This window comes from Dasypus novemcinctus, chromosome X (genome assembly GCF_030445035.2).
Source record: "Dasypus novemcinctus isolate mDasNov1 chromosome X, mDasNov1.1.hap2, whole genome shotgun sequence".
NCBI lineage: Eukaryota > Metazoa > Chordata > Mammalia > Cingulata > Dasypodidae > Dasypus > Dasypus novemcinctus.
The window spans coordinates 28,175,907-28,196,506 of record NC_080704.1 but is presented as its reverse complement, the minus strand read 5'-3'; the positions used below and the strand labels follow the sequence as shown (position 1 = coordinate 28,196,506).

The 20,600-nt window shown below is 39.8% G+C and overlaps 1 protein-coding gene and 2 pseudogenes across 1 annotated transcript in view; 2 read left to right on the top strand and 1 right to left on the bottom strand.

The window, feature by feature from the left end:
* Positions 1 to 20,600, bottom strand: part of POLA1 (DNA polymerase alpha 1, catalytic subunit) — a 336,041-nt gene that overhangs the window by 194,293 nt on the left and 121,148 nt on the right. The gene's annotated exons all lie outside the window — the stretch shown is intronic.
* Positions 10,491 to 11,665, top strand: LOC139438104 (copper homeostasis protein cutC homolog pseudogene; annotated as a pseudogene).
* Positions 12,865 to 13,441, top strand: LOC105747214 (large ribosomal subunit protein uL6 pseudogene; annotated as a pseudogene).

Genomic DNA, 20,600 nt, shown 5'->3' with positions numbered 1-20,600 from the left:
ATTAAAAAAAAGATAGCCTCTCTCCACTGTGAAATGGAGATAACTGAACCTTCCTTATAAAAGGACTACTCTGAGTACTAAATGTAACACCATATGTAAATTGTTTTCTATGATCCCTGGCACGTGAAAAGTCTCAATAATTGTTAGGGAATATTATTACCTAACATCTACTTACTGCACAAAGAATTTGAAACTGTCAGAAAAGCCTTCTCTGGCCTTCCAAAATCAATGACATTAATGAGCATGCTAGTACCTCCCCCAAAGGACTCTGTGTATACCACAAAACACAACACTATCATGAAAGTTAAGGTTTAAGAAATTTGAAGGAAAGTAAGGACAAAGATCATGCTTTAATCATTAAAAATCACACAACAGGGAAGCCAATGTGGCTCAAGAAGGTGGGCACCCAACTAGCACATGAGAAGTCCCGGGTTCAGTTCCTGGTGTCTCCTAAAGACGAGCAAGACACCGAGCCAGTGTAACAGCCTGGCGTGACAGGCTGGCACAGCAAGCTGATACAACAAGATGATGCAGTGAGCTCATGCAACAAGATGATGAAGCGAGCTGACGCAACAAGATGACACAGTGAGATGATGTAACAAAGAGACCCAGCAAGAAAACACAATGAGATACAACAGGGAGCAAAGGTGGCTCAAGTGAAAGGGTGCTTCTCTCCCACGTGGGAGGTCCCAGTACCTCCTTAAAAAAAAAAGAAAACGAACAGAGAACAGACAGCAAGCACAAACAATGGGCAGGAGGGGAATAAATAAAAATAAAAATAAATCTTTAAAAAAAAATCACACAATGCCTGCCACATAGCAGTAATTCAAAAAACATTTATTTCCTAGGCTTCAAGGAAAGGAGGAAAAACCCCAAGTGATCTAAGCTTGAGAAGAGCAAAGGCTATGGATTGCTAAGTACATCTCCACAACAACAGGACCCTAAAGCTAGTTACAAACAGTGGCAATTAAACCCCCACATAGTACACATTTAAATGCTGGCTCTTTCCATGCAAGAAATGAAGAGTGAATCATTTTTAATCCCACATTCAAATATAATGTACGTTATATAAACACTCACTCAAGAGAAATGAATTTCTACCACAATGATAAAGGCCCGTTAATTATAAACTTGACTAAAAGTGTACCTCTCCCATATAACTCTTGTTCTCAGATAAACTAACTTTGTTTTAAATCTTTAATTTACAACCTAGACCTTCTGATAGCTCATGTGTAAAGAATATAAAACACTTTGAATAAACAAAGTTTTTTGAAAGGTTTCTCCTCCCCAACATACATTTAATGATATTTATGAGTATCTCTCAATTATTGCCCTACAATTTGACAGGGCTCTAATTTGCATCTGAAAACTTTTGAAATACCACAAAACTATGGCTTTAAATATGTGAAATGAAAAGTGAACTTCTCTCCTGTCTTCTAATTTCTTGCCCCTGGCACGAATATTTATTCATCTTGTGGATTTTTAAAAATCCACTTTACATTCCGACTTTTTAAAACTCTGTTTTCACCTTTAAAGAAACCTTCCTTTTACAACATTCTTATTCTCTATTCCTCCTCCACTCCAACCTCCAGTTTGGAAGCTCATGCCCCGTATGTTTCACTTGAATTTAACGTGCATTGCTGCCATACTCAGGATTATATCTGACACAGGCCCCGGGAGAGTGTGTAGGCTGGCTTTAAAGCACTCTTGAGCCAAATCAACTCACCGACAGAAGAGTTCAAGTACGAGTTTATACTCTTAAATATTAAATTCCCAGTAAAAAAAAAAACCCTAAGATATTAAGATTGAAACTAGAGCAGAAGATATTAACTTAAGGTCAAGAAATCTGAAAAGCCCCTGAAATTGTAAAGGAAAAATTTGGTGTGCCTAGAAACCACATATGACATCAAATTCTGTCCATAAGGAGGTTTAAGGGATAAAATTTGAAATTTGGATTTCTTTAACTATAAGTACCACTGAAGATGCTCCAATTAACCTTAAGCATAGAGCTTTCAGCTTTATTAGAATTCATATAATGTCCATGAGACTAAGAACACAACCACCCAAAGGTCCTTGCCCCTTGCTTTGAAGCTGGGTATTTTCAGCCCCTATGGTATTATTTCCCTCACAGAAAAACATGTACATGTCAAAAGGCTCAGAGATTTGGCTCCCTGATTGACTCCTCACATAACTCATCTGGCGGGCTAATTAAGAGATGGCCAAACTATGTCCGCGCTTTGGTGAGCATCAGCGCTCAAGCAAGTTTCACACAACCTGATTAAAATTGACTCAAAGTGTCTTACTTCAGTAATCACTTAGACAGAATGAATTTTACATTAGTGGGATCAAGCATGCACCAGGCCTCAGTGGAAATGAAAAGGGCTTATAGTAATAGGATTTATAAATCCACCCATTAGTTTAATGGCTAAATGATTTACATGTAACTTTCTCCCCCACCCCGCCTTCTTTCACCCTTTAACTCAGTTAAAACTATGCCTGGCATTTTCCACTGCAGTGCCATACACAAAGGAAATAGCCTTTCTATTTTGGGACATTCTAATTTCTAATAATGGCTTGGGTAGCTACCATTAACTCTTTCAAAGCACAAATAATTGACTAATAAAATTAAGTATTCTATAAGGCCTGAAAGTGTTTAATTGATCATAATTGTCTATTTGAGAAGAAGGCGTCAGGCTGGCTATGCTCAGATAATGAAGTTGGGCAATTCTGAAGCACTGCAATCAAGATAATACTTACAGCTAAAAAGGATATTAGCATTTTCCAGAATCTGCAACATTTTCTTTATAACTGAGGTCATGGAAAAATCTGACTAGAAAACTTTATGCTCCCAGCCCCCTACAAATGGCAGATGTAACAGCTCATCACTTGTCATTACTAAGAACCTGGACTGACACTCAACGCCAGAAGAGCACAGAGGTGGTGGTCTAGAGGAGAAGCTGAAGTTGGAGAGTGACCAAAGTGCTGCCAACACCATTTTGACAGAAGTATTTGATTTCTGGAAAGCAACTTTTTATGATCAGAGTGTGACAAGACAGTGAATGATAACTGAGTGTCATCATTACTCTCAGCTTTAAGGGAGGTCCAAGGAGGGAGAACTTTTTGAGCCTGACATTTCGGAGGGCCAACACCCTTACTCAGTATCAAAGCTAAATACTAAATTGTGTTCTATATCGACCATACCTACATGCCCTCCTCTAGCAAATTTTTTTTCACAAAGTGGATTTCTTTGCCCCCCACTATTTCACTAGAAGTTCAGAAAATAGACCCTATGAACTAGCTATGATTAAAATACAGAGGGTTTCTACATCCGAAAAAAATCTTCTTTCAAAAGGATGGTCTAGTTTTAGGAAAATGTAATTGTGTTCACCTGTCCAGTTGTAGGCACATATTCAGGCATGCCTCTATTCAAGAATAAAATAATGCACTGCTGTTATCAACCACTTTTTCTCCTATTCCATTATCTACTTACTTTCTCTGGGAAGAATTTGGGAAAATTGTGAAAGAAACAAATGGATATCAAGCTGAGAAGAGGCATTTAGGATGGATGTGCAAAATATGAAGAAGATAAAATATCCATATAAAGGCAATACAAGATTTGGCTACTCACGGCTAAAAAAACATCCCCATCACTTTTGACCTTCATGTATGTCCACTCTCTAAATTTAGCCAAAACTCAGGCATTTGTTATGAATTACAGGAAGCACTGCATTTTCTTTTCATTTAGAACCTCAAAAGGGAATTCATTCACTCACTCATTTATTCATTCATTCACCAACAAATGTTTAATGAACTTTTTTTAAAAAGATTTTAAACTTTTTTATGTATTTCTCTCCCCTCCCCCCTGTTGTCTGCTTTCTGTGTCTCCTCGCTGTGTGTTCTTCTCTGTCTGCTTGTATTCTTGTCAGCGGCACCAGGAATCTGGGTCTCTTTTGTTGTTGTTGTTTTTGTTGCTGAGTCATCTTGCTGCGTCAGCTCTCCGTATGTGCAGCGCCACTCGTGGTCAGGCTGCACTCCTTTCACACAGGACAGCTCTCCTTACAGAGTGCACTCCTTCCACGTGGGGCTCCCCTACGCAGGGGACACCCCTGCGTGGCACGGCACTCCTTGTGTGCATCAGCACAGCATGTGGGCCAGCTCACCACACAGGTCAGGAGGCCCTGGGTTTGAACCTTGGACCGCCCATGTAGTAGGCAGACGCTCTATCCATTGAGCCAAATCCACTTCCCTGAACATTTTTTATGTGCTAGGTGGTAGGGAACACAAAGGTGAATGATTCAGACATGTTCTCTTCCCTCTTATAGTGGGTAACATCCAGTGGAGTAGACAAACAGGCAGTTGGGAAATGTGTACATGTATGTGTACACACACACACATATACACACACATATACACAGATACATAATAGAAGCCTCTGGGATGGGAGTTAGAGAAAAGTTCACTGAAGCAGATGTGTTTAGGGGTAGGTAAAAATCACGAGGAATAATGGGAAAAAAGAGGTCAGGGGAAGAGTGTTCATGAAGGCGCAAAGGACAGAGGGAAACGGTCAATGGTGACTAAATTAAGTTTTCAAGAAAGTTTTCAGAAAAGTAAAGAGTTTTTTGTTTGAAACTGGAAGAAAACTAAAAGCATGGCCGAGGCTAGAATGCTTGGGAAAAGTGGGGAGAGGGTGGGAAAGAAGTCTAACTGTGAAGGGCCTTATAAGCCACATTACGGACTTTAAACTGAGGAGTGACAGGTGACATAATTAGATTGATCATTTAAAGAGAGCTGTCTATAAAATATTAGGAGAATAGAACAGAGGCAGGTGAGCAGCATCCAGGTAGAAGAACAGCGTAACACAGTGGCAGTAGAGGCAGAGACTCTAAGATATTTAGGACACAGAATCTCCAGGACTTGGCCTCTGACTGGATTTGGAGCATGAGTAAGAGACAAGAGTCAAGAATGGCAGCCATGTGACTGGCTTAACAGCTGGGTAGACAGTGCCACCATTCACTGAGACAGGAAATGCAAGAAGGGGCACAGGTCTGGGGAGAAGATATTAGTACTAGATATTTGTTATTGTTTAGGAGAAAACGTTCTCGTATTTGTCCTGGTAACCACGGGCCATCATCCACCACTGGATTCCCTGTGTTACACAGTCCCTTGCTTTGTACACTCCATTCAAAGTGCAGTTTTGAAATTGTTGACTATAATACAACTGTGGGACAGCTATGAGGCAACCACAAGGAGGCAGACGGAAACTACGATGCTCAGCAGAGAGGTCATGGGGAGATTCAGGCAGAAAAATTCCAATGCTCAACAGAGACGCAAGATATGAATAACTCAAACTACTGTCAGCATGCAGATAACAGCACCCATCAAAAGGGATGATGAAGCTTGGGGGAAGGGGAGCAGGAGGAAAGGGAGACCAGGCAAACTAGCACCAACACCATGATAACGGTGCTAGGGTGGGAGGTGCTCCATGGGTCTCCCTCTCTCTCCTTCCTCTTGCAGTACTTTCTTTTTCCTTTCAGCTATCAGATCTCCATTCTTTCTGTCACAACGGGCAGATGTCACACAAACCCGGGGCCATCAGCAAATGTGATGCAGGCTGCCACAGTCAGACGGCCAGGCACCACACAGTGACCTTTAATAAGAAGGATCCTAACAGGTGGCTAGTGCCTAATACAAACAATTGTATTAAGCTGCTGAACAATAGTCAAAAAAGCAGAGCACCTTGCCTTTTCATGAGCAACGAAAACAGCTACAGGCTGCAGCTCAACAAACAGCAAGCAAAACCTTCGTGGTGGCATCCCTCCTTGAACACAATGAAGCAGTACTAAATGGGCTCACCGGGAGATTAGACACCAATCAATTTACTTCCCAAGTAAAGAGACTCCTATAGCTCCTATATAACCATCCTTTTCCCCGCCACTCTTCTGCATTTGTGAGGGGGGGGTGTCTTTTTTTATGTCAACTTTGGTACCATTTGTCAGCAGTTAGGATTTATACTTATCCCATACCAGAAAAGTAGTGGAGGAGGGATTGCCCACAGTTTCTAAATTATATTCTTCATTCCCTGTGAGAGAAACTAACTCATAAGTGATTAAATTGTCTTTGTAACTAATTTAATTTAATAACATCAAACGTGTCTCACAGTTTTCACGGTCCTTTAACCTCAAAACAAGCCATGGTTTTGATGGAACAGACAGCTGTAGCTCAGAGTGGGTGGGGTGGGAGGAGCCTGTGCAACCTCCTTTGGAAGACAAACACTCCGATCATGGCCCAGAAATTCCCCTGGGTGGTACGAAGAAGTCAGGAGTCCTGCTCCCTGCTGTGGGACCCCACATGCCTTTCTCCCTGACCCTTACATATGAAAAAAGTGCTTTTTTTCTCCTGAAGACACCTCCTTTGTTCCTGCCCTCATAAACCTTGTGACTGCGAATGGCACAGCTAGGACAAGCAGCACACCACTGGCATGTGGGTACCCAGATAAAGAATCCAAGCAGTAGATCAGATTCCTGTCAGCTGCAAAAGAGCCGGCACTTCAGCTGCTTCTCATTCTTTATTTTTAAATGGCAGGATGGGTTCAAGGGCATGGTAGCCTGTCACACAAGAAGAGACTAAAGATTAAAAAAGATAAAACCAAAACCCTCGAGGGTACACAGACACACATCAGAATGGGAACTGAACATGTGCTTCAGAAAAGCGGATCCAGCATTTCAAAAACCAGCTATGAGTGTTTCTCTTAGTGACGTGGTAGGGGGAAAACTGACTTCTTAGTCCATGGAACTAATAGATTAATTCTCCCAAAACTAATTTATAAAACACTTGTTTTCAGGGAAACGGACTTTGGCCCAGTGGTTAGGGAGTCCGTCTACCATATGGGAAGTCCGCAGTTCAAACCCCGGGCCTCCTTGACCCGTGTGGAGCTGGCCCATGCGCAGTGCTGATGCGCGCAAGGAGTGCCGTGCCATGCAAGGAGTGCCCTGCCACGCAAGGGTGTCCCCCGCGTGGGGAGCCCCACGCGCAAGGAGTGCGCCCGTGAGGAAAGCCGCCCAGCGTGAAAAGAAAGTGCAGCCTGCCCAGGAATGGCGCTGCCCACACTTCCCGTGCTGCTGACGACAACAGAAGTGGACAAAGAAACAACAGAAGTGGACAAAGAAACAAGACGCAGCAAATAGACACCAAGAACAGACAACCGGGGGAGGGGGGGAATTAAATAAATAAATCTTTAAAAAAAAAACAAAAAAACAAAACACTTGTTTTCAGAACAGTGATCCCAAAGCATTAAAATGTCGGGTGTGCTATCAATGATGAAGTTACCTACTCAATCAATCCCAAGAACCAAAAGAACAAGTAAAACTAAATATAAATAAATAAATGTTAAAGAGTATGGTTAGAGAACTTACCTATGCAAAATACAAAATCTGTTTTCCTTTTCCCCCTATACCACCACCATCACCACCAGATCATTCTCAACTAATTCTTACAAGCTGAAGACCAACTTGGATTTTGATGTATAAACTGCTTTTGACGATGTTTCATTTTAAACAGATAAACACTTTTTAAAAAAATGCAAGCTGAAGACACCCTTTTGAGAAACTAAGAAAACAGATGTGGAAGCCATTTGTTTAGATGAAGAGGAATTTTCGCTTTTATAGGAATACAATGATTCATGAAGAGGAAAAAAGTCTGTCATCAAGTTTACTTCAATAGATACTCTTGGGTTTGAGGCAGCTTTCTAAATATGGCCATTGCTTTTCTTCACATCTCATCTCTCCTGAAATATCTCGAACTACCACTAACAAACATTACTTTTATTGTCTTTGTTCTTTTAAATTTTCTGCTTAGTTAATATATTGTGCACAGAAAGAAAAATCCTCTGGTACTACAGCATGACATACTTGCTTTTATTGCTTAGGGAGCTGGACAAAATACCTTCCATTTTAGTGATTTATCAAAAACATGCAAGTTTGAGATTATTAAAACAATAGGAATACAAGAAACCCTGACAATACGTGCTGAAATAATAGCTCTCGTGAACTCAAAGAAAATGGAATCAAAGAATAGTCTTTCCAAGCCTTCTATCAGAGAGAAAAATCTCCTTTCTTAGTTTTTCTTTTTAGTAGAGATGCTAAGAAGTACAACAGGCAAAGAAAAAAACAAGGGCATTGTCCATTCAACCTGGACAACTGTTTAAGAAATGTTTCTCCTTCCATCTTCTGCCTCATGCCCGTTACGTGCTCCCCTCTCCGGGCATCCATCCACAGCAGGGGTTCTTAACCTTTTTTGTTCCGTGGGTCCCTTTACCAGATAGGTGAAAACCACGACCCCTCCCTTACTAAGTCCACCCTATACTGTGTATTATTTAATAAATAGATCACACCTGCACCAACACGTCCCCACAAGAATGTTTTTTTTTTGAATTTCAATTCAAGCTGATGGACTCCTAGTTAAGAACTCCTGTTCTAGAGGTTACTCTCTGGGTTAAGAGGCACATGATCTGCAGATGTGAGGGACTTACCTTTCATGCTCTTCTGCCTCCTCAACAAAAGGACAAGGCAAAATCAATCAATGTTGCTCAATTTTTGTTTGATAAACAAAAAAACTTCACACTTCCCTAACCCGTAAGTTTTTGCTATGACCCCAATTAAGAATCACAGATACAAAGAAATAATCTTTTCCGCATTATCCCCACCTGCCAATATTTTATCACTTTACTTTCTGTAATTTTTATTTCAAAACCAGATGTTTTAACTGATTCCAAATATAACATAATTTTGATTATGCATTCTCAAAGTACACATATCCTTATCCCCCAAGGTGGGACTTACCAAGACACATAAGCTTAGCTCAAGCTCTGGCAAACCCCTTTAATGATTTACAAAATTCTGCATTCAGGGAATAAATATATGGAATTTGGAGGGGGGGGGGGCGGTAAAAGACCCAAAGATTTCATCCAATTTTCAAAGGGCCCATGGCCCCCAAAAACATCAACCTCCCCCCAAAAGCATGTAGTCATTGCATACCTATACTGAACCAGTCCTCAAAGAGTACAGGGAGTTGCCTGGTTTATTTAATAACCATGGCTGTTTTTGATTGCTGGCTCTAATGTCACATACAAACCATTCGCTAACCAACCTAAGAAAGGGCATCACCTGTAAGTCACTAGAGGGGAGAGAAAAGAGATGAACCTTAACTAATTCATGACGACTATTAGGATGCAGAGGTCATATTATTATTGCAAAGATAATGTGAGGTTTGGATTAGGAATGTATAAAGGATAGTTAGTTTGCTGGCTGTTGGTAAGGAATGTGACTTAGTATCTTTTATAATTTGTTTATTCAACAAATAGTGAATTTCTGCTAAGTGAGAAATACCTTTACAGATGCTGGGACGAGGCAATGAGAGTGACATGATTTGATTTTACAACAATCATGCAGGCTGTAGCACAGAGAATGTGTTGTGCTAAGTGAGGACTAGAAAGAGACTAGCTAGGAGGCTGCTGTAGTCTAGACGGGAGGTGGTGTGGGCACAGGTAAAGGAGGTCACAGGAGAGCTGGGTGAAAAGTAGGCAGGACATGCCGAAGGAGCCGATGTTGGGAGGAAACAAGAAAAAGCAAAGAGAAGTCCTTGCTTTTTGGCTTGAGCAATGTGTAGATGGTAGGGTCTCACACACATTCACAAAAAGAGTAAAAGCATGTTTGTGAAATTGGTAGCTATAAAGCTGATTTCACAACACGATTAGCTAGTTATAAAGTTGGATTGCATATACTCTTGTATCAATGTGGATGAGTCATATTGTTGGAAATTTCATTTACCTTACCTTTCTTATGATAGAGACATACACTTCATCAACAACGTGACCCTTCCTCCAGAAAATGAAGTATCTCATTGGCTCAGCTCCTGTGCCAATATTTAAAATTCTTTCTCTTTCTTTTATTTCTAAATTCTCCACCCAGAACTCTTGAATACAGCCAACAATCCAATGTCACTTTTCACTCAGAAGACTGACTACATAATGGTCAAGGTTTCCTAACAATATCCTTTCCTAGCTCAATATACCACTTTTCTGCAATCTTAGGAGTAACCCTCCATAAACCTCCTAATTCGACAAGAATTAACAATGGGCGAAGTATAAAAGGAGTTTCACTGCCCTCAGGGAACTTAAAAGGCAAGTGATCACTTCCAACTAAGCAGTGTTTACTGTCAGACAATGAAAGAACCAGGATATAAGAGCTATCTTGCAGGAATTCAGAGCTAGCATATGCACTAGTTTACTCACAAAAGGCAGAATCACAAACGTCCCATCAAGGGACCGATCTACTAGAACATTCTCTTTGGAGGCATGCCTAAAACTTCAGGTGAGTCCAAAAGGAGAATGAGCATGGCACAGGGTCCAGGCAGGGAACAGAGTCAATATTAAAAGGTAGGGATGGCAGACTCTGGCTGGAAACTGAAGACAACGAGGGAGGAACATGCTGAGCATGAAGAGGCAGGGGGTTTCGACCAAGCAGAGATGTGCATGGATACTGTTGGGGAAGGCTGAACGGGAAATGGATTTCTCATGGAAGTGTGTGCAGATTCAGTGGAGTTAGCAATAAATGCAAAAAGAGGGGGTCCTAGTTAGATTGAATTATGTTCTGGTTCATTGGAAAGAGAAACCACACCCAGCATGGGTATCCTTCAAATAGTGAAGCAGAGTGTCCAATCCCCAGTTTTTGTGATGATTCAGCCACATGGAGGTGATTTTTTATTTTCATATTGTGAAACTGAGGTGATGAAGGCTGACATTCATTTTGCCAAGCTTTATGGTGCTGATGGTTTGGTGTTTGGGGCATTGACTGAAGATGGACACATTTACAAAGAGCTGTGCATGTCCCTTCTGGCTATTTGCCATCCTCTACCAGTGACTTTCCACCAAGCCTTTGGCATGGTTCACAATCCAGTGGCAGCTCTAGAGACACTCTTTTTTTATTAATATATTTTTATTTTTTAAAAGATACATAGATTACATAAAATATTACACACAAAAATATAGAGGATTCCCATATGCCCCACTCCCCACACGTCCTACTTTTCCCACATTAACAACTTCTTTCATTGTGGTACATTCACTGCAATTGATGAACACATTTTGGAGCATTGCCACACAGCATGGATTATAGTTTACATTGTAGTTTACACTCTCCCACTCTATTCTGTAGGTTATGGCAGGACATATAATGTCCTGTATCTGTCTTTGCAATGTCATTCAGGACAATTCCAAGTCCCAAAAATGCCCCATATTACACCTCTTTTTCCTGACCAGTGAATGTGACAGTTCAGCACTAGAAGGGCTATCCCTAATAAAGCAACTCATAGATGAGGCAAATGGCAGAACTGTAGTAATTCCAGGGGGTGGTATAACAGGACAGAAATCTGCAAAGGATCCTTGAGGGTTCAGGTACAACAGAATTTGATTGTTATACTCAATCTGCCAGAGACTCGGATAATGAAGTTTCGAAATTCCTGTGGTGTCATGGGAGCCTCACTTCCTAACCCTAGAAAGGTAACAGATGTGACCAAAGTAAGGACTCTGAATGCTATTGCCAAGAATATCCTGGTTTGGCCAGACCTTTCGAAGAGACATGGATATCACAGGATGAAGGTAGAAGTATAGTCTCTAATTTCATTGGACACAACTTTAACCTTCTTCTCTGACCAGGATAGTCATAGTCTTTGTTTTACATCTTACATGGCCATGGAGAGCATTTCCAAAGGAGAAAAAGAACTTAAAACAGAGCTATAGTCACTTCTTTTGCTTGTTTTGCCAGCCACCTCCATCATCATTGAATCTGGCCTATGCTTCCTCCACAGAGGCATAGCCTGTTGACAGTGGAATTAATTGATGAGAAAATTCAAGTGCAAAGTATGAATTGAGAGTGTAACTTTAAGGTCAATTAAAGAGCAGTAATTTGCTTTATCATTTTTAAAATAAAATTTTCTACTTTATTATGGGGGAAAAAGGTAGGGAGGACAGTGATGATAAAGGACAAATGGTTTCTGACACTGTCATTTAAAGTCCTTGTCCTTACCTACTGCATCATAAAGAAAAGGAAGCATCGAGGTACCAGGTTCCAGGTCAAGGGCAACCATATCCCTTCCCACTACTGCCTTTCTTCCAGTTTCTGCCTTATCTATTTCTCCTCAATTAAGGGTTATTCATTTACTTGACAAATACTTAAAAACGCTCCGCACTGCTCAAGACATAATGCTAAACACTTAGAACGAGAATAAAATGTAGTGCATGGCCCTGAGGAGCTTGGAGCTTGCAATCTACACCTCGATTCTTGACAATGACCTCTTTTCTTCTCTCTTTTAGGCCTTACCCCTACTTCAGACCCTGACCATAACACCTAAGCTGCCTTGTAGCTTCCTTCTCAGAACTCAACTCAAAATGTTCTTTCAAATGTTAGTAAAAGATCTTCCTGCCAAAATTAATGCTCATTGCTTTGGTTAGGTTCCTGAACAATTATCTGAGTACCTATCCTGATGGAATCAAAAGGCTCTGCACTGTTTTCCTTCCATCATCATTATCTTCCACTAGATTCTAATGGCAAAGCCCAAACATGACTCACCAACTTTCCTAGAGAGGGCAAACTACTCTCAGCAGAGAACTACTATATCAATGGTGAGAATAATCTCTGTGTATTCCCTGTGCACATGCTTGAGAAGTGACTGATTCATCATAAAGTGTACTGATTCCAGACTTACGCCTGTTGTCATCAAGATTATTTAACGTTATAGGATTATGTTATCCAAGATGGATTTTTTCAAGTTTAAGCAAAGAAAAAGTCTCCAAATGCATCTACTGTGATAATGAAGACCATTCTCAGCAACCAGACCGTTGATATTCCAGAAAATGTCAACATCATGCTGAAAGGATGCACAGTTATTGTGAAGGGCCCCAAAGGAACCCTGCGGAGGGAATTCAATCACATCAATGTAGAACTCAGTCTTCCACGGAAGAAAATGAAGAGGCTTCAGGTGGACCATTGGTGGGGGAAGAGAAACGAACTGGCTACAGCTGGCACTCTCTGTAGTCAAGTACAGAACATAATCAAGGGTATTAAAATGGGCTTCATTACAAGATGAGGTCTGTGTCTGCTCACTTCTGCATCAATGTTGTTATGCAGGAGAATAGGTCTCTGGTTGAAATATGAAATTTCTTGGATGAAAAATACATCCACAGGGTCTGGAGAAAGCCAGGTATGGCTTGTCCACTATCTCATGCTCAGAAAGATGAGTTAATTTGTGAAGGAAATGACATTGAACTTGTATCAAATTCAGTTGCTTTGATTCAGCAGGCCACAACAGTTAGAAACAAGGATATAAGAAAATATGGGGTGGTATCTATGTCTCTAAAAAAAGAATAGTTTGGCAGGCTGAGGAATAAGATCCAAGAGTTGTGCAGCAATGGAAGCAAGATGCCAGACCTATTTGTGATATTTTAAAGATGCAATAAAATCCACCTGTTAGAAAGAAAAAAAGTCTCCAAATTTGCCAGCTCTCTTTCTTATGCCTTCCTAGTTCCCCTCTCTACCCTGCTCTCTGGGAGGGAAGACTAACCCAATGTACTACATCAAAGAACTCCCTTGCCCCAAACTCACAGGTAGGTTTGGCTAATGGGGAATACAGCCGAGATCAGTAGGGAGAAAAGGAGGAGAGATAGGGCAAGTGACTTATGTCTCTGGCTCCCCGCCGCCAAGGGGTCACTTAGGGACTAACTGGATTCAACCACCCAAGATTAGATGGCTCTCTTCACCCAACTCCCTCTTTTCCAGTTATGCATCTGTTTCTTCCCCGCACCCCTTCCTGCCTAAGAGTCTAACAGCCCTGCTATTATTATCCCTGGAGTTCACAATATGTTCTTGTGACTTCACTATACCCTAACCATATTTTTGCAAATAATCTCTTTACTAAATACTCCTATTAAATCCTAGTGTCATCTCTTCCCGAAGACCCTGACTGAGAGCCTAAATAAAATGTTTTAAAAAATCAATTTTATTGATACATATTAATAAAGCATATACAACATCCAAAGTGTATAAACAGTGGTATTTGGTATTCTGGTATCACATCCTTAATAAAATTTAAAAATAAAAAAGCTGTTTAAAAAAGTTCCCCTTGAAGTTCTCACCTCCTGAAAGCAGGTTCACAAGAACAACTGCATCTTGAAATCCTAGGCTTTTAAGATGTGTTAAGTAGGAAAACACATTTTGAACTTCCTTTAAAGAACAAATCTAGAATATGTTATACTGTGACATATTAACTAAAAATGTTCAAATTTTTATTGCCTAAAGCCCCACCTTATCACAGAGGCAGAGAAACAGTGAAACACCATCTCTGCTTCATTGTCTTGCCCATTTTGACAATTTACAATGTTATTACTATTACATTAACTTAAATAGTTATTTTTCCATGTACATATTTTAGGTCTATAACTACACTCTAAATTAATGTGGAAGACCAGGACTTTATGTTTGTTTTCCTCACACACATCATTGCAGGCAGAGAATAAATTTAAGAAAATATTTGTTGCCAGTTGGAAATTGCATCAACAGAAACAGAATGTAAGGAAACAGGAAAGCTAGCCTCAAGAGATATACTCAGTGGTTTTAATATTTTCTTATTAGGCTTGCCCTATCAAGAGATTTTGCCACCAGAAGAAAAATAACAGTTTCACAGTAAGGTGAATGTAAAATTTTAGGGAAACAGCTGTATACCCATCAGGATTATTTTCCACAAGTAGCCAACATGAAATAGAATTCACAACAGAGACAGGAAGAAGAGTAGGTGGAGTTAGAATAGAAGGAAATGAGGAGGCTCAACAAGAATTAATTACTGGTAATTACATATGCTACAGCCTCTCTTCTTTCTCCACCCTCTAGCTAATCAACAGTGGGAACAGATGTGGTCTGTGGTATTGGGGAGGGGGGTGCTTAACAGCTGTTTGGAGAACATGCCATTAAAAAGCAGCCTAGTCCACAGAAATCCAAGTTTTCCTGTTTGAAAGAAAAGGAAAGAGGTAATGAATAATGACCAGAGTCTGACTTTGAACTTCAGCTCATTCAGGCCAATGGAAAAAGTCTCTTCTGATTTCTGATAAACCATGGCAGTAGCTTTGATATTTTCTATTACAGGAGTGTCTTAACATTTGAATCTATTTCACATATCTCAGCCAAGTACTCCTGAAACTGGTACAAAGATCCAACTACTCTTTGTTGAGTAACCATTTCAATATATCTTAACTATGATGATAATGATCACAAGAAAAACTCTTATAATGCCCACTATAGAGAATACCAAATTAGGATGAAATAATCCTAAATTTGCTAGGCTATATATTCTGGATAATCTTCCAAGGGACAGGAACTCTAAACAACATGGAACTCAGAACATCCCAGTTTACTTATGAAATTTAAAGGGAAGGCAGCACACCATCAATGTATATCATCTTTCCTAAAAGATAAAAACACAAACCAAAGTCCAGGGATAAATTACAAATCAATATAAGACATCAACCAAGGCTTTAGCAGGTATTGCAGTAACCCACAGAACAAAAGTTCCAACCTCAATCTGGTAAGAGTTGTTTTTCCTTCATCCAAAGTCCGGTAACTGCCTGTTTGGCAGGGCTGGGAGGGACTGTCAATGACATTCCCACCCCATCTGGGACACCCCCAAGGCCCAAGGAATGGAGATAGGTGACACAGATCAGGCTTCAGAAGTTATCAGTTGACTGCTACCCATGATCTGAAACTCTTGTTCTGGAACCGACAGAGAATCTTTTTGAATTTGGAACCAACTGTAAATAAGTACATTTGTTTACAAATCCAAAGTGTTACTCTACAAATGACTGGTTATGACACTGACTGACAGCAAGCAAACTGACTGCCTTTGCTGAAGTGTGCAACTATGTTGGAAGCTTTGAAAGTTCCTGAGTAGCTTAATAATTGCAAGTTCTTCTCAGATTAAATATATATATATATGTGGGCGTGGGGACATATATACACATAGAATGTTTGAGAGTGCAAGTATTTGCATGTGTAGGACACTACACTAATTTCCTATATCCAATCTTATTAAACTGAATGTGCATATTCTCAAATTTACTTTTATGCATTTTTTGGCAACTTAAAAAAATTTCATTCAGTTCCAGATTATGCAAATTATACAAACTATGATTCAGTCTTGTTGGGGATAATTAGAGAAAGAAAGAACTGGAGTTGGAGATAGGAGAGGAAGGTAAAAGCTAATGGCAGAACAAAAATAAGGATTTTTAGAATGAAGCCACTGCAAAAATAAAAGCAGCTGAGTACAAGCACACATAGGATCAAAACCACATACTGATGGCAACTAAGAGTCAGCAGTGAGTGGGCTGGGAGTGGGGGAACCCTAGGAAGATGGGTGTCAACAACTTCTGAGTTTGAAAATCAGAAAGGCAACAAACAGCTAGATAAAAGACCAGACATAGGGCAGGGATGCCTTGAAGAATGCATAATATGTACAACAAAGCAAACTTTTGGTTAAACAGGGCTAGGAAATGAAAATTGAAACGATATACCCATTATTACTAAATAAAATGATCATTTGTGTTATATTTAGAAGACTGATTTTAATGAATGGAAATAGCTTATTATTCATAAGCGCTTCCATGGAGCCACTCGCAACTTCAGAACTCCTGTGACTACAGTTTCCATGCGGTCTAAAATTCTCAAGACATAAACTGTCCATCCACCATAGTTTTCAGGAACCCCTGTCCCTTAGTGAGAAAAGGACTATTCCTTTCCTTTGCAATTCACCAAGATGAATCTATTCTTTCTAGTGTGCTCTGCAAACGCACCTTTTGATCCCTAGAAATAATTTTAATTATCTGCAAAGGAGCACATAAGAAAGTTTAAATTAATCCTTCATCCTGAATTATGTTGCTTTTCTGCATCAGCAAAGACATATTACCATGCAAAATAATGGCTGCTTTTTTTTCTGATAGAGAATATATTTGGGAAAGAAATGGGAGTTTCTGGCAAAAAATAAAGGCTTCATTACTTCAGCTTTAAATGTAAATTAGACACTCAGTAGCATGCAAGTTAGGACAATTTTCCTTACACAAGATAAGATGAATTATATTTTATTCCTTAGTTCTTAGCAAGAGTCACTTCCTTAGACATACCTAACCCTTAAACAAAGGCTGTTCTTTGTCATAGCTAGGGAAATGTTTTTATTACTGATGTTCTTTAACTATGAATAAAAATCTCTCTTCTATACTCATGCTCATAACAAGCTGTTAATTCGGCAAAGAATATCTAAAATGAATACAGAAATCAAAGGGGGAATATTAACTTTCTATATGAATATTACATATTACCCCAACTTTAAAAACAAAAACAAAACAAAACAAAAACAGCCGTCCTTCCAGGCTCTAATTCTGTCTGACTTTGCAAGAAAGTAATGGCTTTTAAAAGTGAAAAAGGCATTAAATACATACCTGATTGTAGAGAATCATACTAACATAACAATCATCAATAATTCTTGATGTTTTACTCTTGTTTTTGTAAAAGGTGATAACTTTCTCAAAGTCGTACAAATTTCTTCATCTAACTAGAACTCGGCATATCCAGATATCTCCGTTCTGCAAAGTCCCTGTATAAGACCCATCCAACCCTGTCCTACACCATAGCATAGTGTTGGTCACCTTCAGTAAATATTACCTCTCCATTATATCCAGCCACCCAGGGGGCCACACTTAGGTAGACAAGGATCCAAGATGTCTTTCTAGATGTTTTGTCCTAGTTAATCTGAATACATTATAGGACACCACATTTTAAAAATATGAATTATTTTTAGAGAGAAAAATTCCAAGATTAAGATATATAGAAATGTTTGAGAAGGATTACATGCTATTAAATTTGTCCTAGAACCTGGAGGAAGGTTCACGGAAAAAGAGCAGCTGAGGATACCATATTTTTAAACCTGGTGTTATCTGAATTATTTATGGCAAAAATATAGTCCTTGGATGTTAGCTTGGATTTCTCCTTTAGTTCTATACAACCCAAATATATAAGTAGAAAGAAGAAAAGGTAATGGGATGGGACGGGTATCTCATTGAATTAACTCGCAATATTTAATTTCCAGAAATACATAAAATTTTTAACATCAATTTTTCATTTAAGAGATTCTCCAACTGTCAAAGTCCTTTTCAAGCCAAACTCCCTAATATTTAATCTGATAAGAGTATAACTGACCTCAATTTTTGCATCATAGAACCTCAACTGAATCATCTTAAAATTACTGTCACTTTTTCACTTTTCCTCATACGATGGCTATGCTTTATCTAAGTGCAGAATAGTGTTCCTACACCTATTTTTCTGTTACACTTCAGCAAATAGCCACAGAAGGAAAGAGAAAATGGAAATTTTTATTATTATATTATATTCTACTTTGAATCTTATTGCTGCTTAGCTGTAATATCCATGACTTAGGAAATGCTAAGGAAATAATATATATGTGTACGAAGTTTATCTATATTTTTAAAAAGCATACTGAAATTATAAATTAACAGTTTTTACACATCGGCAGGCTCACTAGATGAATTTAGAAACACATAAATCTTGCATGTAAATTCTAAACAATGGCAGAATTATTTACTTGGATAAAGGTAGAAGGTGATCCAGAACAGCACTGTCCAATAGTAATTCCTGAAGTGATAGACATGTTCTTTATAGGCACTGTCTGATATGGACGTCACTAGCCACATGGGACTACTGAGCACTCAAAATGTGGTTAAAGCAGAGACAACCAGCAAAATGGTGGCAGAGCAATGAACTCCAATAGTCAACTCATGCTACAAGGCAGTTAATAATCACCCAGAGCTATCGAAAGCACCTGTTTGGGGGTCCAGGAGACCAGAAAAGCATTCTGAAACATCCTTGAAAGAATGTGAGGAGGACACTGCCCACCTGCAGAGAAGATTCATAGTAGAGTACTCCATGCTGCAGAGGCTGGAGCACATCCTCCAGTGGTGGTGCAAGCTACCTCAGGAGCTATTCCATGGCTGGAACTGGAAGCTCCATTTCCAAAAAACAGGATAGGAAGAAATGGCTGGGCACCAACTACACCTACTGATTAGAAAACTCAGCGGCTAAAGTATGATGCTAAAAACAGCTAAAGTACGAACCTGTCCAAGTCAGACAGAGGCCAGTAGCTGCCATTTTAACTTCACCCCCAACATGAGGGGAGGCCAGGTGGATTGAAAATCACAGTGAATGCAGAGACCAGCCTCTTTCACTCAGATCAGCCTGCAGCCCTAGCCTAGGCTTCAGCCCCACCTCTGGGACAGAGGAAACTGGCGGGCCCTGCAACAGCCTCTCTGGGTAACTACAGGTACATTTGGCCAGCACAGACTGAAAAGTCTGAAGTTTACATGGGCAACTGCAGTCATTTTGGACCTGCACAGCATAGATTACTGCCCACACCTGCAGGTCCAACCCCACCCAGGCAAGGGAGGAAGGGGTATGAGGCTTCATCAGTCTCTCCAGGCAACTACAGATGGTCTTGGCCTGCACGACTTGGATTACTACACATGGCTGTGGCTCTGTCCTACCCCTGGCAAAGGAGAAAGTTGGGAGAAGTTTCATCAGTCCCTGGGGCAATAAGGGCAGCTTGAGCCTCCACAGCTTATGGCACCAACGACACCCTGGGCTCCTAGTACACAACCAGCAAGGAAGAAAGGGCAAAAAAGTCCTAAACTAAAGAGAGAAACTGCACCTAGAATAAATACATCTAGTAAGTCAGATGCCAAGACACTAACCAAAAACTACAATCAATACCAAGAAACAGGAAGATATGGCACAGTTAAAGGACCAAGGATAAGCCTCCAGATGACATAAAGGAGTTGAGACAACTAATCATAGATGCTCCAACAAATCTCCTTAATAAATTTAATGAGATAGCTAAAGAGATTAAGGATATTAAAAAGACACTGGATGGGCACAAAGAAGAATCTGAAAGCATGTACAGAGAAATAGCAGATCTTATGGGAATGAAAGGTACAATAAATGAAATTTAAAAAACACTGGAATCATGTAATAGCAGATTTGAGGAGGCAGAAAAAAGTATTGGTGAGCTTGAAGAAATGGCCTCTGAAAGAGAACATACAAAAGAACAGATGAAGAAAAGAATGGAAAAAATTGAACAAGGTCTCAGGGAACTAAACGACAGCCAGAGACTTACAAACATATGTGTCATGGGTGTCCCAGAAGGAGAAGGGAAAAGGGGTAGAAGGAATATTTAAAGAAATAATGTTAGAAAATTTCCCAACCCTATTGAAGGACATAGATATCCATGCCCAAGAAGCAAAACATACTCCCATCTGAAAAAATCTGAATAGACCAACTCCGAAACACGTACTGATCAGAATGTCAAGTGCCAAAGACAAAGAGAGAATTCTGAGAACAGCAAGAGAAAAGCAATGCATAACATGTAAGGGATACCAATAAGATTAAGTGCTGATTTATCACCAGAAACCATGGAGGCAAGAAGACAGTGGTCTGATATAT